Genomic DNA, 26,877 nt, shown 5'->3' with positions numbered 1-26,877 from the left:
TCTACCAGGGGTTTGGCTGCTTCCTGGGCAGATGCAAGGGGGGTTTCTCTGCAGGAGGTTTGTAGAGCAGCCACCTGGGCGAATCAGAGTACTTTCATCAACCACTATCGGTTGAATGTCTCCCACTCTGAGGATGGTTCCTTCGGGGTTGGGTTTTTTCTGTGGGGATGTGAATTCGGAGTTATTAAAGGTGTGAATTGTTGTTCTGCACTTTCTGGCTCTGTGTCTCATTGGGACCTTTCCCCGTTACTGCTATGGCATGCCTCATGAGGTAAGTACTGGGACGAGGAAGTGTGGACGTGGAGGTAATGCTCTGATTACTTACCGGTAATCTTCATTACTCCTAGTCTTACTCTTCCTTGTCACAGTACTGACGACCCTCCTCTCCCTCCCTGGGGGGAAGGTCCCATGCTCCGCTTAGATATGTTCAACTGGATGACGTAGGCTAAGTGGAGGAGTTATAGGAAATAAAATACATAGAAGAAGCTCCTGTGTCGGAGGTAAGGGCCTCATGAGCTAAGTACTGTGACGAGGAAGAGTAGGTCTAGGAGTAATGAAGAGTACCTGTAAGTAATCAGAGCATTACCAACGTTTCCACTTCATAGTGTTATCCAGATTGCCACACTCACTATTTACACTATGGCCTAATTTTTTTTAAGTTTCTCTGCTCAGCACCTGTCATGCATGCTCCAGAAAACAGCCAAGTCCCATTTCATAACCATACAGACCTGTTGATTGGATTACACACTGATGCTTGTTCCTAGTTGCTTCAACGACAGTGATGTTCACACAGCCACTTCAACATCTTGAAATAAATACTAATCTGTAAGAAGAAATGGTCTCTTATGAAATGTTATTAGATTCACCCACTGTAATGTATGGTTACATTACTACATTTCGTAGCTGAAAGGCACCAAACAGAAGGAAAACCCACACTGATTAGAAAAAAAGATCCTTGAGCTGACACAGACGTCAGCAATAACATTACAAGTTGTGTCATTCCATTCAAGATGGCATCTGTGAAAACACTATTTTAGATCAGAAGCAGCGGGTTAAAGAATGTCACTTTCTGCACCATTGAATAGCTGATCCTTATGCATTCGGATTCTTCTTATTGCATTTTTTAACCACATTGAACTGGGTTTCGTAGCCCTTTAAGATGAGTAGCAATACCCTGGAGATGGATGGGGATGCAGATTTTATTCAGACATCAATAATCAAAACGACTCAGGTAGTTTGGCAAACGGGGAGTCCATTTTATTAACAAGTATATAAAACAGGGAGTTCAACCAACATCAGCATTCGTTCGGTCCTCTTACTCGACTCATTTTAGTAGATACTGAGGTTATAATTTCATACAATCGTCATCAGTGACATATTGACCTGCGTCACTACCTATGTGGCAAACTACAAAACCTATTAAGGAAATTGATAGGCTCTAAGTGAATATCTAAGTATAAGTTCCATATCAGTATAGAACCGTGAAGGAGAGTGATAGGGTACTTAACATCAGGTGGGGCAACTAAGCCTTCCCCTTAAAATGGCCACTATGAACATCACTAAATACACAACATAACATTGACTACACAAACTATAGGACCCTAGATTACACAGTCCTCTACAATTGGTTGGCTTCTAACCCCCGTCAGTACTTTTCCACCTACGTCTAGCAGCACGCAGACTGAACATCCAGATGCTAGTGGGCATATCTAAACACTAGCTTCCCACCAATTAATATATCAATCCATCATCACCTCAATGGTCCAGTGTCAATTAGTGCTTTGAAGTTTGGCCTTGAATTTGAACGGTGCTCTGAGAATTTTTAAGGAGTGAAGGCACAGCCTGCCCTCGTGCGTAGGTGTGACCACCTCGATCGTCCAATTTCTTCCTTCCACGTGACTGGACACCATGAAATCGAGCCTTTTCGTGTATTTAATATTATTTTTTAATAGTCCTCAGATGTCTTTTGTTTTGCTCAAGCCTTCTGAACAGAAGCCTCTTGTTCCTTCACACAATATGTATTCAATGTGAGCCAATTCCTGTTTGATAAGACTTTGGCTTCTTGGTTCATCCAACTCCTTCTGCTGAGATTCATTTGTAGTTGAAATTGCTTTTAACTGCGACACACTGAAGTGAGGCCTTCTTGTTCATGTTCAGCACTGCTTTATAATGCGTTGTGGAAACATCCATCTTTTATTTGTCCGTATGCATCTATTTATATATATTGGTGCTTGTCGCGATCTATTTATTATAAAGCTTGAAGCTAGCTTTCAAGATTACTTTGCTGCTTGCATTTCTGTGGCATCTGTACATGTATAAACTAACTTAATGTCTTCATCTGTGTCTGTGTCTGTGGCATAGGTTTCTTTACCTTGATTCCAAGATGTCACTTATCCTTGGTACTTTCTAGATGCCTTTATAGAATATCTGCATTCTCTGGTCTCTGCATCTCTTCTTTTCATCTGCTCTGCTTCTTCAGGAATCTCATTCAAATGGCCATCATATTGTTTTGCATGCAGGTACGGTTTTCTCAATGGGTACCTTGCCTCCCAGATTCTCTTAGGTACTGGTACTCTTATGGGTACTGCACAGAGTCCACGCTCTGCTCTTTGCTGGTTCAACTGTTCGGCATACATCACATACTTTGGTTCCCACTCTATAGGTAATAAGGGCGGGCAGTTGGAGGGGGGTACTTGGCTCCTCCTCTACACTATTAATGGAGACAGCTATTGAAAATTAAAAGGGACATTTCAAGAATACACATAACAAGAGTATCAACACAACAAGCAGCAAAGACATGAAAGATAATACCAAAAGCAATATAATGCAGTACAAAAGTTGAAAAAAACCTTAACATACACAAAGCAGCAGGGAAACAAAAGAAGGACAGCATGTTTTTAATCTTATTTTTATTAACATGTTCATCAATATAACATACAAAAGAAACAACCCACCCCAACACCCCAGCTCCCTTCCCTCACTACACCCGCACCACCCCCTGGGCAGCTACCAGTTTACTAATAACTTTGGTTTACAATCCAGAGACCTATGCATTAACTAAATAAGTCCAAGATCTGTATTCTTTACGGGCACCAGTTCTCACGAAAGTCCTTGTGCAAAAAGTCCAGCACATCTCCCAATCTCTCTTAAATTTCTTTGGCACGCCTTGTATTACATAAGTAACCCATTCCAGAGAAATAGAAGGCCACATTTTCGCTAGCCACTCTTGATCTGTTGGGGGTACTCTTTGTTTCCATTTTTGTGCTATCAGTGAGACAGCAGCAACCATCAGTATCATATATGATTTCCTCTGTTTTGTTTTTGTTTAAAACCTCCAGAATGTCTCCCAGGCCCAACATTGCCTCACCCATGTCTCTTTGTATCTTGAGGCCAAAAATATTGTACATTGCATTGTTGACACCTTCCCAATAGGTTTTAATTTTTGTACACTCCCACCATATATGAACACATGTTCCCATTTCTTTGCAACCCCGCCAAGATTCCCCCGAAACATTCTTATGGAACTTGTGCAATTTCTCTGGGGTGAGGTGCCATTGTACCATTACCTTAACCCACATTTCTCGTATTTGAATTGCTCGCATCAATTTAGGAATTCCATTCCATACCGCCAACCATTGAGTCTCTGTGATGGCATTACCTGTATCTTTCTCCCATAGTTTCATGTACCCCCAATCCTCTCGACTTGTGTTCTCTCCGAGTATCTTGTACAATGCCCCAACCACATGCCTAGACCCTGAGTTTGTAGTGATGTATTTTTCAAAGGGGTTTAGATCCCTTATTATGAAGCAGTTGTTAACCATCAACCCATGGAATTGTCTGCCGCTTGACCTAAGGCTCGAAAGCAAACTTGAGCCCTTCAAGAAAAAGCTCAAAACCTGGTTGTCTGAATAATCATTTTTGCATCTACCCTGGCCGCTTACTGTATTGTTTTTTCAGATGTGTTTTTCCGTTGTTTTTGTCTTGTTTGCGCCATCATGCCTATGGACTCATTGCTACGCATTATAAGTTAATTAAACTAAACTAAGATAAACAATGTCGGAGTTGAACATACCTAAATCTTTCATTTTCTTTCAACGAAAATGCAGCTTACTTTGTTGAAATGTTCTGATCTCTTGACCCTCTACCATGTCGCCCATCTTCAAGCATCTCACTTCCTCCCATACCTTCCGCTGTAATTCTGGAGTTAACTGGGGTTTACGAAAAAGAGGTGTGAAGGTGGAGGGACATTTTGTGATACCTGATCTTTTCACCACTGCATCCCATCCCTGTGCTACAAACGCTGTGATTTTGCTTTTATACATATTAATAGGGCGATCCCGCTTTTGACACCACAGTACTTCCTGAAGGGGTTTGCCCACCACTGCTCTATCCATTTGCGCCCACATTTTCTCCATGTCACCTTTGAACCATTCTCTAACAATTCTCAATTGGGCCTCTTGGTAGTAAAGTTTGATGTTCGGCACCCCCATCCCTCCCTTGAGTACTGGCGCCGTTAGTATCTTCCATGCTACTCTGGATTTCTCAAAAATGTCAGGGGGACCATTATCGGTAAAGCCTGAAAGTAGTTAAAGCCTGAAAGTAGTGCAACACCTTCTGGAGGACCATCATTTTGATTACATTTATTCTTCCGGTCCACGATATTGCCAAAAAATTGTGCCTCTCGAGCCACTGTTTGACTGACACCAGGAGAGGGAGATAATTTTCTCAGTACATTGACCCCAAGGAATCACTTAATTGTATACCCAAATATCTCATACCCTACTCCGTCAATACATTTATATTAATGCTGTTGCTAGGGCTGGTAAAGAGAAGGGTATATCAGTTACTGTCAACCATAGGTCATCCGCAAATGCCATTACTTTATGTTCTTCTCCCCCAAATTGAATACCTTTGATTTTCTCCTCATCCCTAATTCTAGACAACAGTGGCTCAAGATGTATTGCAAATAGTATCAGCGATAACGTGCACCCTTTTTTAGTCCCACAGGAAACTCTAACCTTTTGGGAGAGATCCCCATTAATGGCCAGTCTTAGAATTGGAGATTGAAAGTTTACTCTAACCATTTGCAAACCCCATAGTCTCCATTTTCGAGAATAAAAAGGACCATTCAACTCGATCAAACGCCTTTTTGGAATCGAGCGTTATAACACCTGCTGATAATCTTACTCTGTTTATTTTCTCTAATACATGGCTCACCCGTCTAGTATTGTCAAATGTTTACCTACCCGGAAAAAAACAGGATTGATTGGGGTGTATTCATTGCAGTACCAAGCTTCCCAGTCTGGTTGCTAATATTTTGGTATACAGATTGCCATCTGTATTGATTAGGGCTATGGGCCTATAGGACCCACATTGAGTCTTGGCCTTCCCTGGCTTTGGGTAAAGCACCAACTTCGGCTCTTTCATTGAGGGTGTACTACTACTCTCCCCCCTAAAAGAATTGAACAATGAAGTCAATACTGGGGTCAAGTCTTCCATATAGGTCTTATAAAAAGTTGCTGGGAAGCCATCCGGTCCCGGTGCTTTGTTCAGAGGTAGAGATTTGATCACCTCTCGTACTCCGTCTAATGTCTTCCCTGTCACTACCCTGTCGCCTGACTCTAATCTGTTTAACCGGCATTGTTGTAAATAATTGGTTTGTTTTTGAGGGTCTGGGCAATCCAAGGAATATAGCTCAGCATAGTACTCTTTAAAAGCTATTGTAATTTCTCTAGAAGAGGAGCTAAATTTATCCTGCCCAGTATCAATCATACAAATAATCCTAGCTTCCTCTTTCATTCTGTCTTGACATGGCAGGAGGCGGTCGGCTTTGTTGGCCTTCATATAATAGCTCTGCATTAAATACAACAGAGCCTTCTCGGCACATCTTGTCTGTATTAGGTCTAATTGTCCTCTGAGGTACCTGTATTTTTTCCACGTTTGTGCCCCCTTATTCATTTCCATCTCCTTCATAACTGTTTTTAATTCCATCTCCAGCCCCAGTTGGGCTGCTGCTAATACCTTCTTCCCCTGGTCTTTTTTTGCAATTAGCTCTCCTCTCATGGTCGCTTTGAAAGCATACCATACCCATCTTTTCGGTATACCTTGGGTCCCATTTAGTTCAAAATATTCTTTTATTTTGCCTCAAATTTCTTCACCCAGTATCTGATCTTTTAATATAAGTTCTGGAAATGTCCACCACCGTAGCCCTGACCATTCGTATTCCTGGATAATGGTTAACTTTAGTGGTGCCTGGTCAGATATGGCTATTGGGCCCATAGCCATCTGTTGTATTCTTTTTAGCAATGAAGCTGAGACCCAAACATAATCTATCCTAGAAAATGTCATATGAACAGAGGAATAGAATGTATACCCTTTGTCTTCATGCTGAGTTTCTTTCCATGCATCTACCAGTGACAAGTTGTCCATGGTCATTCTTAACTTTTGAGTAGGGGTTCATTGTGATATCTGTCCGACCCTGCTCCTATCAACCTAGGGATCATAGGCCATTTTAAAATCCCCCGTCAGAATAATCTGTCCTTCTGCAAACCTTTTTAACTTGCCCAGAACCCCTTGCAAGAACGTGTCTTGTCCTGAATTTGGAGCATAAACTGTAGCTATCGTAAATCGCGTTCTCTCCAATTGTATTATTATTAAAAGTTATCTTCCCTCCTTATCCACTTCTTTAGCCAATATCTTGTTACCGTTGGATTTCTGATCTGTTGACCTTAATAGGAGTAGTTTTCCTTGCTGCAAGTAGAATTGCCTTTTTCTGACCATACCTTTGGATTGCGGCAACCACATCAAGACTTGCTCATGGGTCTTTTCGTTTCGGGCCACCTCAGTGTATTCGATCAATCAGAACTTCCTCTCCCTTTTCCAAGTCTAACAGATCCACAAACACCTGTTGCATCGTTGTTCTCAATTCCCAGTCCTCAATTATTTCCCAAAGTGACTTCACCCGAATGTTGGATCTCCTCAATCTATTTTACGTGTGTCATCCGCAATATCTTGGATCGCTGTCTAGTTTGTTTCAATTCGCTCTGCCAGGTCGTTGATATCGTTTTTCACCTCTTGTAAAGATTGTGCAGGTTCTGTTCTTATGAGAGCTTGTTGTGATTGCAGCGTTTTGGTCATTTGATCTTGAAATCGTTGAAGCATTGTTTGATTACTTCGGTTGTTGAATCCTGCTTCGATAGCTTTAATGCTGATATAGGTCCTGATTCTTGGTGGTTTAACGGGTGTTCATCTGTGGGTGCCTCTTCTCTTTCATTACGCCATAGTTTTGGAAGAGTCCCTTCTTCTTGTTTTTTTTCTGCAGCTTGGGAGGAGGATCCCCCTCCAATGGTTGTTTTGCTCTATTCCGAGACTTTTGTGGGAAAAATCTGAAGTCACCAGGTTGCCAACTCGCCCCTCCGTCCTTTTACGGCTAAGATGAAAACCTAAGCAATAATACTCGGTCTTGTGAAGTAACCATTTAGGACCGCACACAGTTTTAACAGTATCACCCACACAATAATCTCAGATATGATTTGTAATGTACCAAAACCGGGGTTGCTTGATGTCCTAGGTGGACCACTTTCCTTAAAATATCCAGATTGTTAGCAACGCCGTACGGCTATGGTGTCCCTTTGATTGCTTTCGACAGTACACAATGGAAACCTTCACCAATCCGTAGGTTAAACTTCCACCCACTTCATGCCTAATCACACCCGTTTTCTTAGGCCAGTCAAATAACACCAGATAACCACCTCAGTCCTATATTGTGCAATCAAGTGTTGTAATATATCAGATGGTTGTTGCTTAGGCAATTCCTCCTTCAGAGCACTACTGTAACGTGATTAATCCCGACAGCAGTTCGATTGAATATGGGGCTTTTGATAAAAAATCTACATATAGCGCAGCACAACTTGTGGGCGCTACCTAGCCTCCTATGCTTTAAGCCCTGTACCGCTTGGACCTCAGGTCAATGCTGGCAGCAATAACGCCCCTCTCAGCAAGCATGGAACTCCTTTTCTCCACGGATGGCACACCACATACACCAAGAGGTCCTACAATGCTTCATGACGTGACAGCCCAACTGCCTACTGTTTCCCCTGTGTACTCAGTGATATCATCTGCTATGTCCGGGCTTCACTCACAAAGCATGTGCTACTCCGGACCCTGGGGTGACATCACTGCTCTGATAGCGATGATCCCTCACCCCTGTTAGTAGAAAGGGTGCACTCCCTCAGTTGGCCGGGATTCCAAGTTCCCGGGTCTGCTGTCTGCACAGCCTTCGTGCCTAATAGTTACCTGTAGGAGGTTTTGTCTTATTGGGGAAAATTTGGGATTTGGCGGTATTTTCTTACTGTGATATTTTGGTGGTAAACAGATGGTAAACTGGCCTTACATTTAGAGATAGTTTAGTATTGCCCTATTTTGGTGATAATATAGTGTTAGCTTGTGTTCGTGGTAATTTTAGTGGTATCTTACTTTGTGGTATTTTTAGAATGACCTTATTTTTGTGGTATAGTGGTGAGCATGGCTTTTTATACTACAGCCCCATCATAAAACAAATCTTTCATCTCTATTACAATATCTCTTGGTCGCCTGTAGAGAACCCCCCCCCCAGACCTATCACATTCTTAGAGAAACCAGTGAGTTTATTCGGAATGCCACCTATTGTATGTGGCTGGAATTATTGGCTTATTTACATCCAGTAATCTATGTGTCTCATCTGACACTACCTTCTTTTCCGCATTCAAAGAAGGACTCATTCACACCCACACACACCCTTCTACCTGGCAGATAAATATATCTATATACCTTTTTTTGTTCACTACTTTTAACACTGGTGATAAAATAGCAAATGCTTTACCGCTCTGGTATAAACATCAAACCCTTGTGATTCACCTGTGTAGAAATGATTTACAGATGCATGAAATGACACCAAAATCCCAGCCTTTGTTTTTTGTACACTATGTATTTTACAACCATTATAAACAGAGATACATCTTACCACACGATATCACAGTATCAAGCCTACAAAATATAAAAGAGATCAGAAAACAACAGGCACATTGCAAAAAAACAAATTTGGTATTCAGCACTTTTAAACATGGAGAGAGACATCAACGTGCAGTATTATTTTTTTCTAACTCCCTGCACTGCCAACAAATTACATCATCTCACATTCATTCTCATTCCTCACTTGGCACCTAACTCACCCAGGCCAGTGAAGTTTGAAACTCTTGCTTTCAGGACCTTATCCGAACAACCTTGTTGTTTCGCAGACCCAGTGCTAAGGACTCCTTCGCATCAAAGCCAGCAACTCGACACTCCTTGTGTGGGGAGCTCCCAGCTGTTTAAGTTTGAAGCCAGTGCTCACACCCACATGGAGTCTGGCAGTATTTCATTGGAAGCACCGTCGGTACCTCCATCTCAGCTCAAACTGAACTCTTCCCATTACCTTATTCATCAAGATAACTCCTGTCTATCACCCTAGGTCCGCCCTCTATTGACGTGGCTCATCCACCTCTAATCCCTACCAACCAGAATAAAAGAATGTGCCCTGTACCAGCCCTTGTTTTTCAAGACAATGAAGATTTCAGCCCTGTATTGCAACTGTTTCCGTTTGCCTTCCTTCCAGTGGCATATTCCTGCTCTCCACGGAAAAACACTCACATGGACTGAATTTCAGAGTGTGCATCTCTTCATGGAAAATAAAGTGGATTTGGAACTGTGCATGTAAAAACAGAATGCATTTCATTGTGCACAAAAACTGAATTAATAATGTTAGAGGGATTTCGGTTAATATATTAGTAAGACAGTTAGTATAAGGTTAATTAATTATGTATTTCTAATGCAATTTGCACACATGAAAACATCAAATTTGTAAAAATGTGCACCATCTCCATTTTAAAATGACAGCACACTGTGCTAAAGCATTTTACTAAATGCTCTGAAAAATTGCATACTGGCTGTTACTGAAAACTGCCTTGCACCTATTGTGCACCTATTTTGCATTTATTTTGAAATGGCTGCATTTAGATATTGCATACTGCCAACAAACTGAATGTTTTTAAAATAATGCTTGCAGTTTGAATAACTGTGTCTGGCTGCATTTCCATACTGCGTACTGCATACTGCCAGTAAAATCCCTAATAAAATCCCCATATATATCCTTACATACCTGATGAGGCGGGCCATCCCCAGAGTCTCAGACTGTGATGGGTCGCTGGATATGTGCTGAACCTAAGGTTTCCAATCCGAGTTCTCGATCCTGTTGTGCCACTGCATTCTTTTACTCGGCTTTGCTGCAAGCCGCTCGCTCGAGATAGTGCCATGTCCTGATAGTCCCACCCATTAAACACGGTCCACGTTGCTGATACGCCTTCAATGGTCACAGTTAAATGCTATCCATGGTCTCAGGGGCTCTAAGAAGGCTATGCAGTGTTTGTCACCTGTGAGGGGGGGCTCTTTTATCGTCTTTTCCCAAGGCGGTCAGGAGAAGCACCCACTTCACACTACCCCCATCTCAGCGGCCATCTTGAAATCCAACTCTTTTTTTACATTCTCCATTGGATATATACATGGTCTTGCTTATCATTTCAGGATATTGCCAGTATTTTCACATTGTAGCACATAGTACAGCACATGTCGGGTTAAGTATTCACATACTTTAAACCACGGAACATGTAACATACCGGTACAATGCAAAGTGAGCTTTGGATAGATCAGGTGAAGATAGTAAGTTCACAGTCTGCAAAGAGACCTAGGTAATAACTCAAGATCTCGAGGAAGTTCTCTTCTGTGTCTCAGCTTACAGGTTACCCATTCCATACAGGCCACAGTACCCTTTTCCCGTAGGTTGCGAGATGAGTGAGGTCAAGTGGAACCCATTTCTTGCTGATATCCCAAATATTAACCTCCACATGCAGGACTGTTTGAGGTAGGAGACAATCTTGGATGAACTACATTTTATACCTTAGAAATTAATACTGTCTGACTCATGCCGGTGGTGTTATTCAGACAAGGGTTTCTATACAAATGTGCTCTACAGCTTTCATGAAAACACTCCGCTCTTGACTGAAATTCTGTAATTATTATTATAATGGTATTTATTGAGTGCAACTCAGCCCTTTACAGAGGTATAGACCAATACAGATATATAATGGAGTGCTTTTCAGAGGTAACAACAGAACAGATATACAGCGGGTGGTAGGATTCAGCGGGGCACAGAGGAGAGGTACAGCTGTACCGGGTGGCGGGGAGGAGAGGGGTGGGCAGCGTCTAGGTGAGGTGGCACAAGGGGTGACGTGATGGTCTATGTGTTGAGGAGGAGAGACTCCTTGAAGCGGTGGGTCTTGAGTTCTTTTTTGAATTGTAGGAGCGTGTGGATGAGTCTGATGCCTATGGGGAGGAGGTTCCATAGTCTTGAGGCGTAGTCTGAGAAGGCTTGTTTTCTGGTCCTTTCCTTTTTGCAGCAGTGAATTTCAAGTCTGCACTTGTCCTGGCTTCTCGTGGTACACTGTCTGCCAGAGATGCTGAGTTTCTCTGCGAGGTAGCTGGGTGACCTGAGGGTGACTGCCTTATAGATGATTCAGCAAGACTTGAAGGTTATTTGTGCGTGCGGTTGGAGCCAGTGAAGGTTTATGAGGGCTGGGCTATGTATTTGTATCTGCATAGACCCTTGATGAGGCCTGCAGCTCATGTAGGACACTTCTCAGGGGCACAAGGGCGGACAACTGGATACCTTAGAGAAGTGCATTGTACCCATTGTCACAGGTTCCCCCTTTCTCACCTGTTTTTTGCTGCTTGATGGATTCCTCATGGTTCGGGTCTTGTACAAGCCCGCTCGGCCGTCTTCGGGATCCAGTGTTCGTTCAACTTCTTGTCCGGGAATCGATAGTAAACTCCAGGTAATCCAGGAAAAAATAAGGGGAAGAAGCACTCGGAGGCGGGTGCACGGATTCCGGGAGAAGGTTGGGTAAGAAGGAGAAGGGATAGAATGAAACAAGGGTCCGGGAACCAGGAAAGCAACAAAGTTCCGTGAAAGCGAACTACGGGGCACACGTCTAGCCACAGCTAACAGTAGCGTTGAGACATGCGGAAGCGCGGGGGTGTGGCTATTTTATCGAGCATGCTGCAATGAACGTGAAGGCTGGTAGGCAGAGTTCAGTGTTTGCGGCCATGTTGATAGTACAACAGAGTGCAAGCCCTGACGTGACTAGTACCAGGAGGCCCAGAAGGGGCATGTCCGATGGGTCATGACAGCATGCCTCCACCGAAAACCCGTCCCGCCAGGTTTGCCCAGTTATATGAGATGGAACCTTCAGAGTAACCTGGGGGTATTCAAATTGGAGACGGGTTCCCAAGTGCGTTCACTGGGTGGATATCCTTTCCATTCCACCAGGTACTGGAGCTGACCACGTTTAAATCTGGAGTCACATATTCGGGAGACTTCATATTCCAGTTGGTCAGGACAGGGCTAGATCTGAGGTTAGTCCGAGAGGTCTGGATGTATGGCTTTATTAGAGATGTATGAAAAACTGGATGGATCTTCTTCCAGGAATCTGGCAATTTGAGGCGGAAGGCCACTGGGTTGATGATTTCTTTTATAGGAAAAGGCCCATAATATCGGGGAGCCAGTTTATTTGCCCGTAGATGTCTAGGCAGTAGTTTCGAGGATAACCATACCTTATCGCCTATTGCGTAGGGGGGCCCTGGTCTTCTCTCTGAGTCCGCATAATGTTTGGTCTGATTCCGGGCTTTTTCTAGCTGTTCTTTGGCTTTTCTTTGTACATTGATAAGCGTTTCAATCCAGGAATCGACTGTAGGAACCGGTGTAGGATAGGGGAGGACAGAAGGTAGAACCGAAGGATGGAACCCCTGGTTACAGAAAAAAGGGCTGGTTTCAACAGCCGAGTGATCTTAGTTATTATAGGCAAATTCAGCCACAGGTATTAAAAGGGACCAATCATCCTGGACCTTGGTAGCAAAACATCAAAGATATTGTTCTAAGCTTTGATTCACACGTTCTGTAGCTCCGTTGGTTTGGGATGATAGCCTGAGGAGAGAGCACGTTGAATTCCTAGTATTCGACAAAGGTGTTTCCAAAAATGAGAAATGTATTGGGGTCCTCTGTCCGATATTATCTTGGAAGGGAGACCATGAAGCCGGAATATGTGTTCCAGGAAAGTTCCAGCAAGTTCTGATGAGGATGGTAGTTTTTACAGGGGTGTAAAATGAGCCAAATGAGTGAACAAGTCAATGGCGACCATGATAGTCGTGTATCCCCTGGAAGGTGGCAATTCCACGAGGTCTGTAGCGATAAATTCCCAGGGCCTTGTTGGTAGTGTAGGCTGCAGTAGGAGACCCGCCGGTCTCTTGTTATCATGTTTGTTCTGACTACAGACAGAACAGGCTTGGACGTACAGCTTTACGTCAGTCTTCATTGTAGGCCACCAGAATTGCCTTTGTATGAGATGGAGGGTATTGGTAATGCCACAATGTCCAGAGGGAAGTGTATTGTGGCAAAGGTTTATTATCCTTTGTTGTAGTTTCTGTATTGGAATGACTAAAGCATTATCTTTGAACAAATATCCGTCCTTGGTTTTCAGGTCCCATTGATTCTTCCTTGAAATGTTCTTCCAGAGTTCAGAGGACTGGGTTTGTAAGCGAATTTCTTACAGGAGGCTGATTGCGTGAGCTGCAAATATATGTATGTATATGTATATCGTATGGGGAAACATCTTAGGGAATGTCCGGTCTTCAGGAGGTTCGTAATCACGTAGTCGAGATAGAGCGTCAGCAATTATATTCTGCGTTCCAGGGACATGGTGAATCTGGAACTGGTATTGGGCAAAGAAGAAGGCCCAACGGGCTTGACGGCTATTTCTACATTCCAAGGCCTGTAATACTTGAAGATTTTGATGGTCCGTGCGAACCTGGACCGAATGTTTTGCTCCTAAGAGTAAATGACGCCACTCGGTAAAGGCTTGACGGATGGCTAACAGTTCCTTTTCTAAAACAGAGTAGTGGGTTTCACTGGGAGTTAAGGTCCGTGAAAGATAATGTTACGCTCACCTGACTCCCATGGAGGCGCTGGCCTGGTTCGCACTGCTGTGACCTCTTCTAAGGTGATGCGCAGGGATCGGAAGACGGACTGGACAGGGCCCCCAAATCTGGCTTGTCTGGCTCGCAGAAGTATCCTTCTGTAGGCGAAAATAGGGGATTAACTGTCTGCGGGGTAATGCATTCGGCCTCCCACTTTCCCCTCTCACCCTCCTTGAAACCCTTCTGTGATTTCTCGTAGCGTCTCACCTTAGGGTCTGGAAGGACGAGCTCTCCATCCTGCTTCTGATGCAGGGGCGCGTTGGTATCCAGTTACTTCACTGGATTTTCGGATTGGTGAGAACCAAACTTGCTTGGCTTCCAGGTAAGTTTTTTGATCAGAGGTTCCCCTTGTGTCCATGCATTAATGTACTAATGCTAGTGTCTTTTTCCCCATAGGGGCCGGGGTACGGAATGCCGGGGAACAGGCACCGACCCGAGATGAGAGGTGAAATCCTTGTAGAAATCAGGCAAGTCTTTAATGAGCATTTTTTGGTAATGTCTTTTCATTCGCTCATTAACGCTGATGTCTCTTTTTCCCCTTAGGGGCCGGGGTCCGGAAATGCCAGGATGCGGCGCGGACCCGAAATGAAGAGGGAATGAATCAACAGGTAAGTCTTAACATGGAGATTTAGCTTTCTTTATTCCCTTCTCTCTCTCACCTTTTGTTCTGGTCTTTTTCTCCCTAGGCGCTGGGGCGTGACTGCGAATCCGGATGATCGCTGCTGAACATGGAGGCGCCCTGTAAAGGTGAGTGGAATGCGGCGCTGCAGCGATCGACGCAATGAGCTTTTAAATTAAAGTCTTCCTTTTCAGGATTGTCGGCGAGATGTCTCCGGGATGCGGCTTTAGCAGGTAAGGACTTTTCCTTCTTCTGTTCTCTTCTTCTCTTCCTTTGCAGGTGATCCAGGATGCTGGCAGGCGTGGCAGAAGTCAGGATGCAGGAGCAGACACGGTGAGCGTCCAGCTGCTAGATGCAGAACAACGCGAAGCACGTGTGGCTGTTTGGGTGGGGTTTAAATAGCTTGGAAGAAGTTCCAGGTATGTGTCCTTCCTCCAATCAGGTATGTATCCTTCCCCGACCACGCCCGGATGGTAAATTAGTCCCACAGGTAAAGTAGTTCCTTTCAGGCCTCAAGGAGGCCGGGATCCTGCAGCATGGTCTGCATCAGGTAAGTGCACCCAAGCATTCCCATAATGAGCCTGGTGCCTATGGCACCAGGACTGATGTCTTTTATGAGCCTGGCACCATAGGGGAAAGGGAGCGTCTTTCTTCAACAAGGCAATAATTGGTTGGACTATCTCGGAAAAGGAAGGTATACATTTCCTATAGAAATGAGCTAAGCCCAGGAAGGACTGGATCTGTTTCACGGTAGTCGGACTTGGCCAGGATAGTATAGCCTTTACCTTGGATTGATCCATTCCAATACGTTCTGGGCTAAGAACAAATCCTAGATAGTGGACAGTAGGGACATGAAAGAGGCACTTCTTGGGTTTTGCCAGGAGCTTGTGTTCACGTAGCCGTTGTAACACTGCCTTAACATGTTCCTCATGCTTGAGTGGGTCCTTCGAGAATATTAAGAGATCGTCCAGATACACGATGACAAAAAGGAATAGCATATCTGAAAACACCCGATCCATGAAATGTTGGAAGACCGGCGGGGCGTTAGCAAGTCTGAAAGGCATGACCAAGTATTCATAATGACCAAAGGGTGTCCTGAAGGCTGTCTTCCATTCGTCACCTTCTCTAATACGGATCAGATGATAGACACCTCTAAGATCCAATTTGGTGAATACCAAGGCTCCTCTTACTGCTTCCAGGATGTCTGAGATCAAGGGCCACGGATATCGATCCTTTAGGCTGCACTGATTTAGGCCTCGATATTCAAGGCAAGGTCTGAGCTCATTGGTGTCTTTCTTCGGAACAAAAAACAGTGATGCTCCTGCTGGAGATTTGGATGGTCGTATGGTGCCATTTTCAAGGTTAGCATCTAGGTATTAACGGAGGGCCTTTTTCTCGGGTTCAGATAAAATGAACATCCTCCCAAAGGGGATCACAGCTGAAGGTTCGGTTTCAATAGCACAATCTTCTGGTCTATGAGGAGGTAATGCTTGAACAATAGCAGTAGAAAACACATCAGAGTATTCCTGATAGACTTTAGGAACCTGGATGATGTTTGAGACCGAGAGTGGACCTAGATGGTTTGCTGAAAGTCGTTCCGCTGGTGTTGGAGCGGGGTCCAGGGGTAGGCAATGAGACATGCAATGTTCGGAACCCAGGAACAAGGAACCTGCTGCCCAATTGATGTATGGATTGTGCCTTTGTAGCCAGGGCATTCCCAAAACCAATGGGTAATGGGAGGACTTTATGATGTCAAACCTTATCTTCTCTCGATGGTGGTTTATTGCTAGCTCAATTTCCTTAGTCTGGAGGGTTATTGGTCCGGAAGAAAGGGGTCTCCCATCAATTGCTTCTACAGGTTGCATGGCATTCCGGGATTCGTAGGGAATATGGTGTTTAAGGACCCATTCTTGGTCTATGAATATTCCCATGGCCCCACAGTCCACTAATGCCAGAATGGGGTAGGTGTTCTTCTTGGATGGCGATAGAAAGGCCTGTAAAATTACCAGATTGTTCTGTCCAGGAGAGTTCAAGGATGGTATAGATGTGGAGCCAACATCTCTCTCCTGAAACTGCGCTCCATCTAGGATCGGGAGCTGGCGTTTCCCGAACGCCGTGGAGGAGCTATAGGACACTCTCTCACTATATGTTTGTCCGATGCGCAATACATGCATAAACCGGTATGGATCCTTCGTAATCTTTCTTGGGGGGGATATTGGTCCACGGAAGGCCCCTAATTGCATGGGTTCAGGTTGGTTAATAGGGGCAGAACTGTCTTCGGATTTCGTGGGGATCTCTATGGGATTCTTCTGGAAGGATAACTTGGTTTTCTTTTTCTCTGCCTTCCTTTCCTGTATGCGAAAGTCAATCTGTAGAGCAAGATCCATAAGGGCCTGGTATTAACTTGGACGTGCCACCCTGGCCAGTTCATCCTTGATGTCTTCGTTCAACCCTCTTCGAAAGAGAGTGAAACAGGCTTCAGAGGACCAGTCTGCTTCTTTAGCCAATTGCTTAAATCGTGTAGCATATGTGAGCATATCCTGGGAGCCCTGCTGGAAATCGAGAAGGCGTTCCTGAGCACTATAGACCTGATCTGGGCGGTCAAACATGGTTTTAAGTGCTCGAATGAATCCGTCATAATCATCCAGGAGGGCATCTCCGGCATTAACTAATGGTGTGGCCCAGGTTAATGCATTCCCGGTAAGGTGTGAAATAATAAAGCCCACTTTAGCCCTGAGGATGGAGAAATAATAGGGCTTAAAAGTAAAGTGGACCAAAGAGGAAACTAGGAATCCACGAAGGTTTTTTGCCGCCCAATAGTACGCTCTCCTTCGTGGCAGAATCGCGGGATAAAACCAATTGCTTTAGCGCGGCATTCTCTGCCTTTAGGTTTTGTACTTCGGTCGATAGTTCCTGCATGCCGCGCATAAGATCCTGAAAACCAGGAAAGCAGCAAAGTTCAGTGAAAGCGAACTACGAGGCACACGTCTAGCCACAACTAACAGTAGCATTGAGACGCGCAGAAGCGCGGGGGTGTGGCTATTTTATCGAGCGTGCTGCAATGACGTGAATGCTGGTAGGCAGCGTTCAGTGTTTGCGGCCATGTTGGTAGTACAACAGAGTGCAAGTCCCGACGTGAAAGGGACCAGGAGGCCCAGAAGGGGCGTGTCCGATGGGTCATGACACCCATCCAGGTGGTATACGACCATTGCTTGAACGGTGGATCTAAAGCTGTCAAGAGGGAGGAAGGACTTGACTTTTCACAGGAGGGAGAGCTGATAGCAAGCTGTCTGAGTTTTCATAGCTTTGTGTGTCTTGAAGGAGAGGTGTCTGTCGATGTGGAAGCCAAGGGATTTGGGGCAGGAGGTCATGTTGGGTTTGAAGCCCCATAGCTCATGGTTAATAGCCAGGTCTGTATGTCTGGTGTTAGAGTTGTTGGTGAGGAGTAGGAATTCGGTCTTGGAGGGGTTGAGCTTCAGGTATGCACTGGACATCCAAGACTGGACTGTAATTGATTTACTAAATGCTGTCTATAGATCGGAGAAAATCAAAGGAGTTAGTCGTTTTCGCATGCCGCTAAATTTAAGCTACAAACACATAAAGACTAAAAAGGGAATGTCAATTTGTTTAACGGATTGTTCTATTCAACTGGAAATCACAGGCAGCCCTCAGAACAGAACACACTCTTTTCAAAGCAACATTCCTCAACTTTCAGCATGGTGCACTCTTTCTTCATCAAGGAGCAGCTTACTGGCACACAACCTACCCAAATGCTGATACAGGATCACTAAGAACAGAGCCAACACTCTCCGTTCCTACACCTAAATATAATCCTGGAACACTGATATTTTTTACCGATTAAAATAAAATAAAGTTGCTTGTAGAGGCAACATTCTACTGCTCCCCCAAATTACATAGTAGACCTGTCTTCTACGAAATGACAGATCATATAACAGCGCCTTCACCACGATGCACCCAAGCACCCTTTTTTCTCATTTCTAGGGCAATGTAACTCTTCTCTGTATTGCAGGTCTCGCGCTTCAACATTAGAAGTTGTCCTGCTCTTCCAGCTGTGGTTGGAATGAGGGGAATGTTGCATTTTTTTACCACAATAAATGTGTGTCTGTATTTATCCATGTATCATGAAGCAGCCTGTTCCCTTTACAAAAGATTTTAATAATAAAAAAAACATGCAGCATAGAGGTGGCAAAAGAAATCAATGCAGTAAGGAGGCGATACAAAGGGAGCTCTTTACGGCAACATTACACAGCTTCCAGAGTAGCTTTGCCTTCTACAAAATGGCCAATCCAATAAAAGAACCCTCACCATGATGTGCTTGTGTATCATGGAGGAGCCGATTGTCAGCAGGGTCCATCTACTTATTGATACAATAACTCTAGCAGATATCCAACGTCCTCCAGGTAATTGGTGTACATATGATATAAAGTTTATCAAACAGGAACATGGAAAATGGCACAATGTACGAGTTTAGTTAATAATGCCATAACTGAACCCATGTTTCTAAACAAAAAAATCATGTTTTATTTATTTGGATATTTAGATTTCTGACACGCTGCTTGATGTTTGGAGCAGCCTTGAACCACAGAAGGGGAAAGGGTACACACGAGAATGTGAAGCCTGACTAGGGTGCAAAGACATAAAGCTATCAGTATGTTCCCAGGACAAATTGATGATTAGCCTGAAGGCACTCTCAGGGTGATACTCAAAGACCATGGTAAATCTTTGATGTGAGCGGTTGAACATCAGATAGGTGATGTTGAACCGGCTTTAGGTGTTTGACTGTCCTACGGCAGCTGTGAACCATGGCGAGTGCTAGTGTCAGGTCTAGAGGACAATATTGTTGGGAACAAATAGAATCTCCGAAGTCCTTTAAGAAGAGGAACGTTTTAACATCCCTCCCGCATTTGAGAAAGTCTCATTCAGATTGCAGGTGTGATGGGAGAGCATACCAAAAGTTAGAAACCTGAACAGACATTGTTCTGTCGTCAATCGTTTTCCATGATTTGGCAGATTTTGAGAAAGTTAGGCTGTGCAGAGCTCAGGCGCATGGGGCGTGATATCAACTGAAAACACAGGAGATGCAGTTGGGGAAACGACCATGGATGGATTTGTGGAAGAGGCACCGTTTCTGTAATTGGACCGTTCTTAGATAAGTAGACGTTAAATTGCTTGTAGTGCTGGGCTGATGTGGTCTCCAGTGCAAGATATCCCTATGGTGGGCTGCAAGATTTTGGTATATTTGTTGCTTATTTAAGGGCTTTCTTGAAAGCCCACTTTTCATGCTGTTGCAAAATCCAGATAGGTCGGGATCATTGGGCAGATTCCTTTAAGTTTGCAAAGTTGGAAGTATCCTTTTTTATAACCACATTTAGTTGGGAATCAAAAGAGAAGTTGTGTCATGTTCCTCCACTACTGCTTACTTTGCATGGCCTGGCACCTCTACCCGCGGTGATGTGGCTGAGCGCTCCCTTGGCTTTGAGGTTTCCAAGTGCCACAGCAGACATTACAGTTGCCTCTGGGAACTTCCTACTTCGCTGAGACAAAACGCTGCTGTCATGACGTGTCCTGGTTGTAGGGGGTCAGGTGATGGAGCACCGTACCAACGGCTTACTGGAGCCATGGTAACGGGCCACGCTATGGCCGCTACTTGCTCCCACTTAAAAAAGGCAGATGCGGCCGTTTGTCGGAGCATCTTAACGCTCCATTTTTTGTCCCGTGACCCTCTTGCTCCCTGTTCTGTGCATTGCTCTCTCCATCTTCCTTTAATCCTTCAGAGGCGCCAATGGGGCCCTATTCTCTCCTTGCCTTGCTTCCCTCCACTTCCTCTGCCTTGTTGGGTACTCGCTCCTCCTCATTCCAGTACTTGCTACTTACTCTCATGTTATCCTTACCTGATTCCTTTTCAGTCTCTCACTTTACTTTCTGAAACCCTTTGGTCAGTTCTATGTGATATTACCAAAGTTATTCTTATCGAATCAACTTTTTTAAAAAAATTGGTGCGGCCCCCCCCAAACCACCTGTTAACCTACATTTCTAACCACACCCCGAACCCACAACCCCTTTTAACCCATTACCCCATATATATTTATTTTGGGGTATTTCTTCAGTAAAGTTCATTCAGTATTTCCTTTCCGGTAACATCACTGGATACCCTAAGGGTTGACTACCTTTGGGAGTTTCCATCATTGCTGTTTTATCCACCTCGCAGACCAGTGCTTATCTCTGCTTACATGCCACGTTAATACCGGGAGGTGAGCCCGTGGTGTGGGAAAACAGGCCCCTACCCTTGCCCGAGTTTCCAAACCATTGAGACGGAAGGGGGCCGGGTCCTCTGCCTACACTGACCCGAAACAACCTGGACGCTCGGCCACCGTGGGCACTGTGCCCCCACAGCAAAGCACCCCGAAAACAACGTCCCAGTGACCAGGTACTTGACAGGTTGTTGTTGATTATCACTCGCAGGTTCTGCAAATGGTGGATTGGTGCTGGTGGTACACCAAGATAGGAGAGCCAGGCAATTGAAGAAATGTGGGGAGACCTTGACAGTAAGCATGCTCTCTTTTCTAAGTACATTTAAGCGCAGCCAGTTGGATTGCATCCCGTGTCTGACTTGGTTTAGGCAGTCTCCTATCCAATAACTGCCGCGGGAGACATCATTTCACTTCTAGTGAAGCTGGATATCAGCTATGTACACGTGTACATCCATGTCCTGTTCCTTGATGATATGGTCTAGCAGATCCCTCTAACTATGAAAAGGGTAGGCAAGAGGGCCAACACTTGAGACAATCCATACAGAATGGGTCCATTCCTAGACAGGGAAGTACTGAGCTTGTATTCATGTGTGTGATGTAGAAAAAAGAAAAAAAATGGGAGAGGGCAGTGCCTTTGATTCCTATCCATGTAGAAGGCTTATACGGAGAATCTCATGGTTGATGGTGTTCAATGCCACAGAGAGGTGGAGAAGAATTATGGTTCAGAGTTTTCCTTGTTCGTGGCTTGTAAGGATTTGTTTCCTAATGTTTAAAATCGTGATTTCAGTGTCTGAGCAAGGTCGGGGGTCGTGTAATCGTGGCTTGTAAGACTTTGTTTCCTAATGTTTAAAATCGTGATTTCAGTGTCTCAGCAAGGTCAGGGGTCGTGTAATGATGTCACTTTTTAAAGCTTGAACGGCAGTGCGAGTGCAGAGGAGGCAGTGACAAGGCTGCGGATGAGGTGCAAAGGTGGGAAGACTACGTTTGATATCCCTATACATATATCTATAGGAGGTAAAGACTTTTCTAAGGGTGTTATGATCTTTGGAAGGTCTCATTCTGCAGCTGGTAAGAAGCCCCTAATAAACACAAATTATCCATGAAGCAAAGTAACCAAATCCTTGCAGCAGAAGAGTAAGGATGACAGCTGGTACTGTGAGGCAGCTGGACTCGTAAATTCTTTATAAATATATGAAGAGTTCCTTCACTCAAGTTTCTGCATTGCTAGTGAAAGATAGGATATGCTTTTTCTTTGCCATGTTGCAGGCAGCATTATAGTCAAAGTTGTGGATGCAGCATAATTTACAATCAATGGGAGATTTGGTGAGGGAGCAGTGTCATTCTAGAGCATGAACCCTACATGTGAGCATTCTCAGGTCATCAGTGAACTAATGGTTGCATTTTCTTTGAGAGGGGTTGGGGGTGAAGGTTTTGCACAGGGCCCTTGTTTCTAATGAATGACTGAATTTTCTTTTAAAGTATACAATGTTATTTGTAGGGAATGTGAGGATGGGAGTGTCAATGGCAGAGATTGTATAGATTAAATTACCCAAATGGACCATATTTATGTTTCGTCTGTGGATTGGCATACTTTGTGGATTGGAGGCTTTTTAGGTCCAGGTTCAGCAGACAAAGAGAAGTTTATGAGGGAATGATCTGACCTGTCATTGAGGATATGTAGGATTAGAGGGTAAATGAGATAATGGTCATGACCTTCTGAAAAGATAGATTTGTCAGTTAGTTTAATGAAGTCAAGGCTGTCCAGATCTTTGAAGAACCCTTCACTAAAGGAGTTGTCTTTATCTGCTCATATGCCGATGTCCACAAGGATGATGTCTTGCTTTGACTTGGAAAGGATGACTTACTTACCTCTGGGGCTCACTTACCTGCTGTTCCCCTGCGACCCAGGGTGTTTTTTCAAATTTTTTAAAATGTTTATTTGTTCCATGCTTTCCGTGTTTATGGAAGTGGGGGACATCCCCGCCACCCACAAATTCTATTAATTTCGAGTTAGGGTAGCTGGGGACACCCCCGCAACCCGTGCTCCCCTAACTTGATATTTTTTTGTTTTACATTCTTTTTTGAAGTACCAAAATCAACATTTTCGCCCGTTCGATTTGTTTTTTTTCTCAATTTTTTTCATTGAATACCATTAAGTAGCACTACTTTTATTAACAGAGTTGATCAGAGTGTGGGGTTGATATGGTTGAAGGATATTCTATTTTTCTACTTCTACTTTATTCTCTTTTTATTGTATGTATGAGGCAGCACTATCACCATAAAAGCATCCTGCTGCTGGAAGACAGATCCAGAGGAGCTACCGAATTCAAGGTTCTGATAATTTCTCAGCGTTTGTTTTTGGTGGTAGACATATTCATTCATTATTCTGAGATTTTAAGAGAATAGTTTTATTTTTTTCATAAACAGCAACAGATTATGTAGCCCTGATGTGAGATCTTATTTCATAGGCGGGCAACCTGGAATGCAAATGTTCTTTCTCCTCCTGCATGTTCCTAGGACTTTGTGGACTGAAATGGCCAGTAAAGACTCATTTCTGGCTGATTTATAAATGGGACAAATATGAAAATATGAAAATTGGTGGAAAGATGGAAAATGAGAGTATGAACATGCTTAATCATTTTCAGAGTTATAACTGTTATGCATTTCATGAAAAGGACATAAAGGTGCCAAGGGGCCATGCTACCTCATACAGAGTTGGTGATCGGCTTGCCTAATTCCCTATGGCCCCCTGAAACTGCCTATCTATTTCTTATGGCGGTAGCTAGTATAAGTTTGAAGTTATGATACATAACTCAGTTTTGCTAAAAAGTTGACTGGAGAATAAAGAACTATAATAAATGACAAACAGACAGATGATGCTCTTTCCCCTTGAACCAATAAGGCCAGGGGCGGAGAGAGGAACGGTCGGCTGTCCTATCGGAGGGTAGGAGTAATTCTAGAGTACTTCCCCCAGATTGTAAAATGAATGATGTCATTTGAGCTATATAAGGGTGGACTGTTCTAGAGACAAAGACAATAATCCAGGGAGACAGAAGAAGGAGGACGGAGGGAACGCTGAACCTTACCATCAAGGAGAGTGTAAAGACCAGACCCTTTGCCTAGCTGTCCAGAGTATCCTGGGATCCAACCTGGCTGTCCAGAATCCCATCTAGGAGAGTGCAGAAACCAGACCCCTTGCCTAGCTGTCCAGAGAGTCCTGGGATCCAGCTGGCTGCCTAGAATCCCAAACCAAGGCTTACTTTGTAAGTAGCAAATAACCCCAGCCCTAAATTGCATAAACCTTTTTCCTTTTGTAACATTCCATCCAATATTTCCCCCATTGAAACACCATTGTAAATCCCATTGAAACCCCATTTAAATCCCATTGAAAGTCCCAAATTGCCAGTATAATTCATTCACCTTCCCATAGTAGAATTTGTATTAGCCTATGTATGTTAGTGTATTCCCTGTGATAAATCTCTCCGTTGTCTGTATAAATCGTTAGCATAATTTTGAAGTAAATCAATGAATTCGCAATTGAAATTCACGGTACAAGTTGGTTAACATTCGAAATCAACCCCCTTGTGTCTAGTGTCTTTCTTTAAAAACTATAGACATTAAAGTATAGCCTCAAATGAATTAGTCGCTGTGTAACTGAAAACCAAATTTGCCTGTCTATTGTGTGCATTACCCCATGAACATCTAACTTGCCTCTGTCCTGTAAAACCCCAAACCGCAGTTCCATTTAGAGCAACCGCTGTTGCCTAGAATCTTATCTGTTAGCCCCTTTCCTTAGCTACCTGTCATTGCCAATCCCGTGTAAAACAAATTTCCATTTGCTGTGTGTATTTTTCTTTTGCATTTGCTTTCTCCCCAAAATCGATTTCCTGCCTCATTTCCACGTAGTTTTGTGTGCTGATTAGTAGTCTCTAAGCTTTCCTATCTCCTCATGTGTAGCAACACAAATTTCCTTTTATTCTGTTCCACCGCAGTTGCGAGTAGCCGTGCCAGTAATAAGCAAAATCCAATTCTGCCGTTTTGCTCCAAAAACGGGGTTTTCACTTTCTTTTCTGGCTTCCCATCTTGGGGTGGTGGGCTTTATTCCAAGTCTGACTTTTCCCCCTCAATCCTTACTCCTGATGTTGGGGGGTGAGTGTTGCAGGGGGAGTGCTTTACACTTGTGCTATCACTTGCTTTAAAACTGTTTTTCCTGTGTTGTCATTAAAGATCTGTCTGCACTGTGTTAGGATTTCTGAACCAATTGTTCTGTAGGAATCATTGCATTTGGGTTGCCACTACATTGGGGGCTGTTCTAAAATTGTTTGATTTATTTATTTTCATTAAACCATAAATTAATAAATATCTTATTGATACACACCGGCCTGGTTCCTAGTCCATTGGGACATGGGGTGTTTGTGAAGGTTGGGTGCGAGACAAGTTGGGGGCCAAGAACCTGTGGTTTATTAAAGATAAAAAGTGTTTTTATTGTGCGCCACATTAGTTGTCAGGGGAAGGAGACTCTAGCGGGAGTGTGCCGTGTTATAAAATGTAGTGAGGCAGTCTTTTTTTGATAATATTTTATTAGAATATACAAAAGTAACATTAAAAGGTAGTAGACCCCAACAGAATCTATTCCCTAACTCCCTTCTTCCCCACCCTTCCCCACTTGGACCCCCCTCCAGAGTCTCACTAATCATCTCTTTTCCTTGCTTTGAATGGTACTCATTTAATTTTACTCCCGCCAGAAAAATCTACTTGCCCCACCCCTTCTCATTTTTACAGATGCAGCCTCTATGTTTGTAAAATAATATTTTAAGTTTCATGTTCCTATCGATAGTTTTTGTCCATTCCACCAAGCAGAGAACCTCACTAGATCCCCCAACCCTTGTAATTCCCCTCTTGGCAAAAACCATGGCAAGTCCTGCAAGGGTTCTTTCATAAGCCAAACAGGCCCTGTCTCACCAGACACATAGAAAACCTATTATACATACATACACCTCCAGCCCGTCTTTCAATATGACGTTAGTAGCATTCAATACCTCCCCTCAAAAGGTTTATATCTTGGGCCAGGGCCATTGAATATGGAAGAATGTTCCTGTCTTGATCCTACATATCAGACACTCGTAATTTTCCCTCCTGCCCATTTTATGAAGCTTCTTGGGGGTATAATAGCTCGTTTGGAGAACCTTGTATTCGCTGAAAAAGCTAAACCTAAATGAACTAATCTAGCTGACTGTGCCAGGTGACATTTCTGGGGGTTTGTGGTAAGTCCTGCTTTTCTGAAGACTCTGATGACTAGATATAAATGGTGTAGATGTTCTTCCAATGATCTGCTGTGAATAATGATATGATCAATGTAAAAGAGGAGTATGCACAAAGGACTTGGTCCACTAACCTTTGAAATGTGGCCTCTGCCCCGTGGAGGCCAAAGGGTAACACTTTGAATTACTAGAGCCCAACAGGAGTGGAGAAGGCAGTTTTCTCCTTGTCCTCTGGATTGACAGGCCCTTACCAGTAACGTTTAGTCAGATTGACCGTGGAGAGGAAAATGGCGGCTCCCAATAGATCAATCAGATCGTCTCTCCTTAGAATAGGATAACTTTCGAATTGGGACAACGCATTCACCTTCCTGAAATCAATACAGAACCTCCATGACTGAGTTGGCTTAGCCACTAGTACAATCGGAGCGGACCAGGGAATCTGGGATGGTTCGATGATGTCAGATTTTAACATATTTTCTAATTCCTACATGACTACTTCCTTCCTTGCCTCAGGGATCCGATATGATTTTAAATGGACCACCTTCCCCGGAGGTGTACGGATGTAGTAAAAATAAAACATTACTCTCCCGGGTTCCTCTCTGAAAACATCTGTAAACTGTTCTAA

The sequence above is a fragment of the Ambystoma mexicanum genome, chromosome 12, assembly GCF_040938575.1.
Source record: "Ambystoma mexicanum isolate Mex_15411 chromosome 12, UKY_AmexF1_1, whole genome shotgun sequence".
Taxonomy (NCBI): Eukaryota; Metazoa; Chordata; class Amphibia; order Caudata; family Ambystomatidae; genus Ambystoma; species Ambystoma mexicanum.
This window is presented reverse-complemented; position numbering follows the sequence as displayed.